Source organism: Trichosurus vulpecula, chromosome 4 (assembly GCF_011100635.1).
Source record: "Trichosurus vulpecula isolate mTriVul1 chromosome 4, mTriVul1.pri, whole genome shotgun sequence".
Lineage (NCBI taxonomy): Eukaryota > Metazoa > Chordata > Mammalia > Diprotodontia > Phalangeridae > Trichosurus > Trichosurus vulpecula.
This window is the reverse complement of record NC_050576.1, coordinates 51,288,151-51,299,232: the sequence shown is the minus strand read 5'-3', so window position 1 is coordinate 51,299,232 and position 11,082 is coordinate 51,288,151.

The following is an 11,082-nucleotide window of genomic DNA, read 5'->3' as shown; positions in this document are numbered from 1 at the left end:
CATCCTTGCCCCTCTGTTGGCCAGGCACTGAAAAAGCAATAAACTTTGCTCAGATTCAATTAAATTTAAATGTTGTGCTTTGGCCTAGTATTGTCTGCAAACTGATGGCACCTTGAGCCCATTGGCCTTCAGAGCCAAAAATACCCTGCTGACTCATACATTTCTGATAGGGCTAAGACTGAGGCAATAAGTTCCCGTGAATTACACGTACAATGAAAATAAAAGGTGATTGTATTTTCGGGGCATTCTGATTTCCAAAATGCTATTTCACTATGGAATTTGAAAGGGTTAGATCTATGCCAATACTATGTGGCTAAAATGTAGTCTCCATTCCCACTAGCCAGAGTCAAAATGAGTTGAGAGTGATTTAAACTGTGCCTGTACCACAATCGATCCAAATCATTTTTAACGCAGTGCAATGGTATTTGGAAGATTCTCATACTTTCTAATGAAATATTGTAAGGCAAAGAGGTTAAAAGTCAAGAAAAAGGTCAAGTGTGCTACTCTTGATGATTTCTTATTGAGGGAATCACGTGAAGAGATTTTTTTTTCCATTTCAGTGAGGTATGAGTAGGCCAGAAAAGATGTTTTTACCTTCTCCTGAATATTCTGGACATAGTTCATGCTGATCTTAAACTTAAGAATTTGAGTGAATATTTAATTGAGGATAGTAACTTAAAATGCTGACTACAATAATGAAAGACAGCATAGTTTTGTGGACAGAAGGCTGGCCTGAGGGTTGGGAAAACTTGAGTTCCAGTCTTGCCTCTAAAACATACTAGCTCTGTGTTTATGAAATTTCTAAATACCTAATTGTCTAGTTATCAGTTACAGATTCGTCGGTGACCTAACTACGTAGCTGGAAATTCCACACTAAATCATGTCTGTTTTAAAATCAATTAATCAGTCATTATAGTTGTCATTTCAATAGGGCTTTAAGGTTTGAAATGTAATTTTACATGCATCATTTCATTTGATCCTTTCAACAACTCTATGAGAAATTTGTTATTATTAACTTCATTTTACAGATGAGAAAGATCTACAAAAGTTAAATGGCTTGCTCACAGTTATATAACTAGTGAAATGAATATAGAAATGAAAGCCAGATCACTCCTGACTCCAAATTCAGTTGTCTTTTTAATACACTAGGCTGTCTTTATCTCTCATTTAAAAAAAATAAGCAAAAAAAGCTCTACCATCAAATTTTCAGTACACACAAACATATACAGCATATACACACACAAACACACACATACATATATATGTATATATATGGGGGGAGTAGGGGGGGAAGAGAGAGGTTGAATTTCAAGGGAGAGTATGGAAAATATTTCTATTTTATTGTCTTTTCAAACACGTAAACATTTAAACTCTCTGGTATGTTCATGCCTGTGATTGGGAGTATATAGCTATTAGCATTCATAGGATCATAAATCTGTAACAGGAAAGGACCTTAGAAGACATCTAGCCCAAGCCTCATTTTATAGATGAGGAATCTGAGCCCCAGAGAGGTTAAGTGATTTGGCTGAGGATGGACAGGTAGAAAGTGTCAGATGCAAAATCAAACATGCTCTGACTTTCATGCTGCCTCCTTAATTCCTGGTAATATTTCTGAAGGCCTCTTGAAACAAATTGGAGCAAAAGAGAATCCCCTACTTCTGATTAACTCCTAAGCTTCTCCATTGTAAGGGGATCTATGAAAGCAGGAGTCTTACCCTAAGTGGAGATGTCTGTTTTGCAACTAAGTAGTAAGGCAATAATGTAGGAATGCTTTGTGGACTTAAACTTTCTGCATTTCTTCATAAGCTTTTGAAGCTATTGGTCTTTTTGGATTTTCGCTTCCATACCAAATGAAACTTTTCTAGCCTAACATTAATGAGGAGTGATTAATATTTCCAAAAGCTCCAAAGAAAATTATACATTTCCACAAAAGGAAATGTATTTATCTAAAAATATGAACTATGATATTTTATGTAGTCCTGGTGTCCCCTACCCTTTATACAGAGAAACCAACAATGAAGTCGTGCTATGGAAATACAAAAGCGATCCAGGCTTGATAGGCACAACAAGATAGATGCTAAAACAGCTGGTCTATATCCTCCTGTCTTCAATGATTCCCCAGAAGTTCTTGCTGCTTAAGTATCAGTTTACCTACTAAAATCTTCTACCCTCCAAATTTTTCTGCAGCTAATTCTAAAGGATATTTAAGTTGGGCCTAATGTAACCATGCAAAATTAAACACAGAAGCAAAGTAGGCTTTCCATCTTATTTGCAAGAAGACATCTTAATGTCACACAAGAACTGAGATTAGTAGTCCTGGGTTTCTAACACATAGAATACCCACATAGATGAGTTACAGTAAAGCCAAGAGACTTCATAGACGCCACAACAAAGCATCATCTTACTTCAGTACTCTGAATTCATTGGATGCCTAATAAGTCTTTGGAAAAACTAGACATACTAAGATACTAAAAACTAAATAAACATACCCCGGTCTCATGCGTATATGTGTGTGTTGACTCGGGGTGGTTTGCTGGCATGAAGCTATCTTTGAAGCATGGAATACTTTGGTCTTGTGACCCTGTGTTGAATTTCATCTGGAATACAAGTCGTCCTTACCTCCATCTCTTGGATTCCTTAGATATCTTGAAACTTTGGCTGAAAATTCACATCCTACATGAGACCTTTCCTGATTTCCCACCCAATTCTGCCCCCCTGGTTTTTGGCTCTGCATAGGAATATAAATGCATATGTGAATATATACACATATTTGTACATGTGTATGTCAGTGTATGCCCATATTTACATAGATTTGTATTTTTATATTGTATATATCTGTATATGTGTATGCATGAGTGTATAAATCTAGAGATCTATAGATAGCTATAATACATATATGCATTTTTAAGTTATATATATATATATATATACATATACATATATGAAGAGATAATTTGACAATGCTCACAATGTGAAATATATCTACATTTTATGTATAGATATAAAATCTATAGATATTTATATCTAGTTACTTAAACACATGTAAATTTACCTATCTTTATTGATCCCTATAGAAAACTTCATCTAGGTAACTATGCTCATATCTATCTTTAGCTTTCTCTAGATTATCTATCTGTTGCCTATCTGTCTATCTATCTATCATGTATTTATTTCACATGTGTGAGAAATGTTACATTGTCTTTTCCCTAGAATAAATTGAGGGTTAGACTGATTTTTTAGTTTCTGTACACTGAGAATTCAAAATAATACCTGTCAATAAATAGATCCTTATTAAATGCTTGTTGATTTAATGAGTCAATAGTAAATCATTTTTAATTTTAAAAATATTTCTTTGTTTTTGTTCCTTTTCATGTACATTATCATAATCCAGCATTTATCAACTACCATTTATGTGCCAGGGTCTGTACAAAGTGTAGAAAATGCAAGAAAGGAAAAAGCCTGGTAACAGCCTTCAAGGAATTCATATTCTAAAGGGGGATACAACATTGAAGCAACTATATACAAAGAACATATGCATAAAGTGAAAATGATCAGTCATTTCAGAGGAAGACACTAGTAGAAGGGGAAAGGGAAAGATTTTCTCATAAATTGGGATTTGAGTTGAGACTTAAAAGAGGCCTGAAGGAAGGAAACTAGGAGGCAGACATGATAAAAAAGATCATTCCCAAGAAAAGATTTTTAGTTCAAGTGACTTAGTGAGCCAAAAGCTTTCCTACTTTATAAACTCATCTGAACTATATAACTGCTATAAAGAAAGTTTAAGTTTAGATATTTATGAGGGTATGTCGATTAGAGTAGGTAACATTCTGTAGGGCAGCTTTAGCACAAAGGATAGAGCACCAGGCCTGGAGTCAGGAAGACCTGAATTCAAATCTGGAATCAGACATTTCCTACGTGTGTGACCCTCGGCAAGTCATTTAACCCTGTTTGCCTCAGTTTCTTCATCTGTAAAATGATCTGGAGAAGGAAATGGCAAACCACTCCAGTATCTTTGCCAAGAAAACCCCAAATGGATTCATGAAGAAAAGAACACAACTCAACAATAACAAAAATTGTTCTACAAGTTAAGAAAAAAGTAATTTTATATATATATATATATATATATACATATACATATATATATATATGTATACCTATGTGCATATACACATATACACATAAATATATGTGTATGTGTGTTTATATCTATCTATTTAAACAATACAATATGATCAGTTAGCATGCCACTCAGAGCCCCTTCAAGTAAAACACAAATAATTAAGAATATCATTTGAACGGATAGGTGTGGTTTTCTGGTTGGTTGGGAATTTGAAATAGTAAATAAAAATAGAAATATGAAATAAAGAGCACATATTCTGGAATGAAGACCTACCCTGGCTCATTCATCCAATGGATTCATAAAAGAATAGTTGATTGTATATGTATGTAAGTGTGTGTACAAACATACATACATAAACATATATACATGAGAGATATAGACAGAATAAGACAAAGAAAGAGGGAAAAAATCAACATTCAGAGCCTTTTAATTACAGTGTTTAGCACTATGTAGGATAAAAACATTTTGTGCTGTAATTATGGAACTTTAGGTTGACAACTCTAAAGTCCAGTGCCATGTTGTTCAACCAGATGTTGAGCATTCTGTTTTGTTTGCTCATTACTAAAACAAAAGTAATGTGAACACCTCCAACTGCATGTCTCATGGGCATCTCAAACTCAATATATCCGATACAGATATCATTATCTTTCCCCTACAACTACCCCACATCCTACATTCTTTGTTTCTATCAAGTATATCATCATCATCATCATCATCATCTTTACATGTCAGAACCATGAAATCATCTTGGAATCTGCTATCTCACTTACCTCTTTTCTATCCCATATTCAGTAGGCTATCATATATTTCCTAGTCCAACTACTCAACATCATTGGATATTGTTCTTTTCTTTCCTTACAAAATAATTCCCCTCATTCAGGACCTCAATAAAATCTTGTATGGATAACGATGATGATGATGATGATGATGATGATGATGATGATGATGATGGTCAGCATTTATATAGCACCTACCATGTGCCAGGTACTGTGCAAATATCTTGTTTGGTCTTCATACCAATTTTAACAAGTATGTGTTATTATGATCTCCATTTTACAGTTGAGGAAACTGAGGCAAACTGGTGTTAAGTGACTTTCCAAGGGCAATTCGATTAAATAAACATTTAGTAACTATCTAAAATGTTCCAGGCACAAGGTATACAAAAAGGAATAAAAAATCTCTTCCCTCAATGAGTTTATAATCTAATGGCAGAAGACAACACACAAAAGGAAGCTGGAAGGGGTGGGGAGAAGCCAGGGCATATCTTGTTTCTTGTAGTTCAAACCAGGCAGAACTGCAGATGTAAAATGAAGAGTGAGCAAAAAAAACAGACCTTTTAGTTTCATTTATTTGAGGAGGGAGGGCAGGGCAATTTGAGTCAAGTGACTTGCCCAAAGTCACACAGCTAGTAAGTATGTCAAGTGTCTGAGGCTGGATTTGAACTCAGGTCCTCTTGACTCAAGGGCTGGTGCTCTACTCATTGCACCACCAAGCTGCCCCCGAAAACAGACCTTAAAATGTCTGAGGTGGGATATGAATTCAGATCTTCCTAACTCCAGGCCCTCCACTCTATCCACTGTATGGCCTAACTGCTACTAAGTGACTTTAAAATAGCCTACTATTTCATCTCTCAGCTTGTGGTCCCTATCCCATCCAATCCATTCCTCATTCAACTTCAATATTGATATTGATAAAACTCATATCTGACTCCATCACTCCCTTGTTCTTGAAGTTTCCCTATCTCTAGATAAAAAGTAAGCCTTTTTTTTTGTTTGACATTTGAAACCCTTCAAAATCTGCCTTTAGACTATCTTCCTGGTGGATTACAAGTTATTACTCCCATAGACTCTTAGTACCAGCTGAACTGCCCTATTTACTATTTCTCCTAAGTAAAATCCCATCTCCCATCTCTTTGTTGTTGTGTAACCTATTTTCCCTTTGTTCATTTTATTCTTTTTTCATCCTGTCCTCTATTGAAATCTGTGGTTTCCTTAAAATTTCCAAAGTTCATCTGATTGTTATGGTCTTCTATAGGTCTTTTTTGACTCTCCAAATTGTTAATGACCCCTTGACAAATTTTTAATTTTTTTTCTTAATTTTTAATTTTAATTTTCAGTATGCTGTACTGAAACTCCCTATAAGCTCCTCAAAGATAATTTCTCACTTGGGTATTCGTGTCCCTAGTAAATAGCACAATGCTTGACATGTATTAGATGATTAATAAGTACTTGTTCATTGATTGATTCTTATGTACTCACAAACTTTCCCAGGTTCCCTTTTTTTCTTTTGAGTAAGGCCTATGGAATAGGCTAGAAACTAATGAAGGGAAGTCTTCTATCACTGAAAAAATGCTATGCACATAAATTCGCTTAATTCAAATTTTCATGATTTACGATGTGTGATATCGTGGATACATGATATGCTCTCATTTGTTACATTCATAGTCTCTAAAATCTTCTATTCATAAAACCTGATTGCTTTCTAAGATGGAAAGCAATATATGTATTTAGTAATTTCACTTGCAGAAAAAAAATCTAAATTTAAATTTGCATTCTTATTGCAATAAAGTATTCCTTGATTATGCTTTTGAAAGTTCTATAAAATAACATTTTATGTTAGCATTATATAACCAGTGATTAATTTTTGTTTGCCTGCTTAACTTTTGTGATCTTTTTTTAATACCTGCTAAAGTCTCATCTTATAAATAGTAATATGTCTAGCAATCAATTAGATCTTTCTAAGTCCACATTTTCATGAGTGATAGAGTTGCAATACTGCAAAGGAAATTAAGGTATTTCTTTAAAAAAATCACAAATTTAGGACAGTCAGCTCAATGAACTTTAAATCATATAGTTTTGAGAATGACAGAATTAGAAATATCAAATACTCTTTTCTCCTTCTATCCTTCTTCTTGTACCTTGCTTGTACTTTGCCCATTTCCCTCCATCTTTAGGTAGGTCTATCGTCTCATTGAACTCTAATAGAATGGTTTAATATCAACAACAAGGAGCAAATAGAATTGAGAGCCTTTTGGGGTTAGTCTTCTGCCTTTAATTATTTTACAATATATTTAATGAGTTGGATAATAGAATAAGTGGGAGACCCATTAAAATTACTCATAATTTTCAATTAGAAGGCATGGAGGCTACTCTTTATGGAAAAAATTGAAATTCAGAGTATATTTACAAATTTTAAGTTTGATTTCTTTGTGTGCTGTTCTGAAAGATGGAATGAATTGAAGCTTCAGGAAAAAATGGGCATAGATAATATAGAGGGACTGTCATCAAGCTGTACTATATGAAAACTTACTAGGTTGCTCTGAAACCATCTCTTTCATCATTTTTATGGTATAATGATATTCCATACATTCATATGCCATTATTTTCAAGATGATGAATAATGAACACTACTATCCACATCCTAGATTCAAGATTCGGAACAACATTTACCTTTTGGGAACTAGCCAAATGTAGAAGTGTGTTTTGTTCCACTACTGATGGAAAATATGGAATTCTTGTATGAATAGAAGCATTCTTGTACTTAAAGGCAGTTACTATTCTACTTCATCCCATTTTCTTTTCCAGAACAACCCCAATTTCTTTTGTTAGAAGCCCATAGGTCTTATTGGTATCCCAAACAGCTAACCCAGTGCCTGGTATATAATCAGCACTTAATAAATGTCAATTAACTTTAATTAAAATTGAATTTTATTAGGGCAGTTAAGTGACGCAGTGAGTAGAGCACTGGCCCTGGAGTCGGGGAGACCTGAGTTCAAATCCGACCTTGACACATTTACTAGCTGTGTGACCTTGGGCAAATCACTTAACACTGATTGCCTTGCCTTCTCCCTACCCCCCCCCCCAAATTCGAATTTTATCTTACCTCTTCAAAGAGCACATGCCACAAAATGTGTCAGAACATTAGAAAAACCTGACTAATACTTGTGGATCCTTGTTCAAGTTCTTCTGTTGTCCCAGGCAGTTCTTTTACATATATGTACAAGAAGGATATAGGATTCCATGGATGTTGAGATTTTTTTTAGTATGAGAATTCCCATTTCTGTCTTATTTGCTCACTCCTCAGTGGATATTCTTACTACAAACATTCATTGCTTTCATTTTTACTCATTTACAATGTAGATAAAACATGAGATTTAGAGTCAGGCAGTCCTTTGTTCAAATCCTACTTAAACTTACTAGATATGTGACTCTGGGATAGTCATTTAACCTTTCTCAACCTATTTTCTCATCTGTAAAATGAAGATAATTCTAGAACCTACTTTAAAGTGATTTTAATTTTGGGGGTTGGGGTGAGAAACCAATGGCATAATATATGTGACTATCAGGTTAGCTATCTAGCTAGCTAGGAGGATGAGGAAGAGGAAAAAGAGGAAGAGGAATCATTGTAGTAATAATAATATTTATATGTCCAACCCCTCCAGCACATTTCATAGCCTATAGAAGGTTCTTGATAAATAATATTGACTTAAACTTATGCACATTCAGTCCATTACCATTTATCTTCTAATCAGTTGGAAGAATCACCAAATATGGTCAATTGAATATGAGAACTTTAATATGTATTTGATTTCATAAACCCATGCAAACAAAGGGATGACTTAAAAACTGACATTGAAGCTCTCTAATTGAAAATGCATGCTACATAAAACATATAATTTCCTAATTTAGGCCCATGAACTCATATGAAATACATAATGACAAGTTTACATCTTGAAAATTAGATGCTGTTTCAAAAAAACCCACTTTTTTTTCTAACCATACTGCAGTCTTCTCCCCCCCCATTTCCTAAAGAATCTCATTTTTATAAACATGTAATTTACCCATTCTGAGAGCCTCCCAAAAACAAAAGAGAAGACAGGCGAATACATCATAGCAAGCAATCTGTGCACACAAGACCAGAATATGCATTGAAACCCTTTGTCCACTGTACTAATTGGTCACTGTCACAATAAAAATGTGTTAATATCTTTTGTTCTGCCTAGAATTCTTATGTTTAAATGACACCACAAACAAACAAAACAAAACACCACTGCATTGTGAAAGTATTTTCTACAAAGAATAAGGGGATGATAACCTCATTTGCTAATATCAGCCGTGACTCCTTTTAACTGGGCAGCTGACACCTAGCTAGTCCTCTCTTTTCTGATGGAAGTGAAAAGTTAATAGATTTAATGATGCACAATAGGGTATGTTTCTCCTCCTTGAACTCCTCTGGATTACCAGCTGGGCTGGAGCATCCTCGTTTGTGTTGTCTTCCTGTTTTCTTTTACCCAGCCAACTTGGGCCTGCTAAAAGGTGAAATAGAACGCAGCTGCCTTTTCTCAAAGGGTAGTCACCCACAAAGGCCTTGTTACTTTCACTGCATCGGTTTCCATGAACAGGAAAGCCCTTGAGAATTAAGCTCTGTAGGCTAGGAGCAGGCATAGATGAACACCTACTGAGAAGCAGTGCGGCTCAATGGGAAAAGTACTGGCTTTGAATTCAGAAGATGTGTGTTTAAACCTGGCCTCTGTCACTCTCTGACTTTGGGCAAGTTATTTAACCTTCTGTGAACTCCATTTCTTCAACTACAAAATGAAGGGGTTTGTCTAAATGGTCTCTAAGGCCCCTTCCAGTTCCTAATGTACAATTCTTTGATCTCCCAGTTCATTTCATCTAAACACAGAATCTTGGAACTCACCATGGGACTATAATTAAAATTAGGTAGTTCATGGTAATCAGGTTTGGAGAGTTTTGAATATAAGACACCTTTCTCATAACAGAAGGAAAACAACAGGGCTAGAAGAAATCAACACAAACTTTGGAAAAGACAGTTTCAGTGGAGGTGTTAAATATCCATTAAGACAGCACACAAGAAAGTTAGTAAAACAAATTCCTCTGTAAAAAAGATATTGTGTCTAAGCTGAATTTCTGATCCAATAATCTACCCACTCCAGGCAAAGCATTCCTCCTCTATTTCTTTTATACAGTGTGGTCATCTTGAAGTACCCCCTCCCCCTCTGCTCAATTTGCTGTAATGGGTAGTAGCCCTTTGGCAGAATGACTACTCTCATCTCCTGCAATTGAGAAAGTGAATTAAAAACTATTAAACTAAAAACCATGAGTGTAATTCATTAACCATGCATTTTTAAATAATATTCTTAATGCAGCCTCTTCCCAGACATGCTAACAAGAATGTTCAATAATTACAGAATTGCTTTTCTCTTGTTATCTAGGGAGGCAAAATAAGCATCAAATGAACTCTTTATACAAAGGAAAGCATAATGCTGCTGCTAAAAATTGTAGAACTAGTACAGTTGATTACAGGAATCTCTGAGTGTTCAAACACAAGAAGAGTTCAATTGGGACATTTAATTCAACAAACGCTATTTCTGTGCCTACTAGATACAAATTAATAGAGGTCTTGAAATAGAAAGTACTAAGTCCAAATCCTGCCTCCAACACATACTTTCTACATGACTATGAACAATTCACTTAACCTCATGGTGCCCTGGCTAAATATGCCTACAACTTTCAGAGATGGCAGTCTCTGAAATAGTAGGGAATTTCCATATCCTTATGGGGAACTACATACCAAGAGTGCCACACTCTTATGAAATAATGGGTTTTGATTTAAAAACAAAACAAACAAAAACTCAAGTGTTAAGGCATAAATCTAGGTACCAGGGGTACAAAGACAAAAGAGGTTTACATTTGACTGGCTATCAACCATGCGCTCATTCCACTACCGGATCGTACCCTCATTGTCTCTTTCCATGTTCAAAGGCAAGTATAGAGGATATGCTCTAGAAATCTGGGAAATGATCATAATTATGTTGGTATTCAGTCACGTCCGAGTTACCATGACCTCATTTGGGATTTTCTCAGCAAAAACACTGGAGTTATTTGTCATTTCCTTCTACAATTCATTTTACAGATGGAAAAACGGTGGTAAACAAGGTA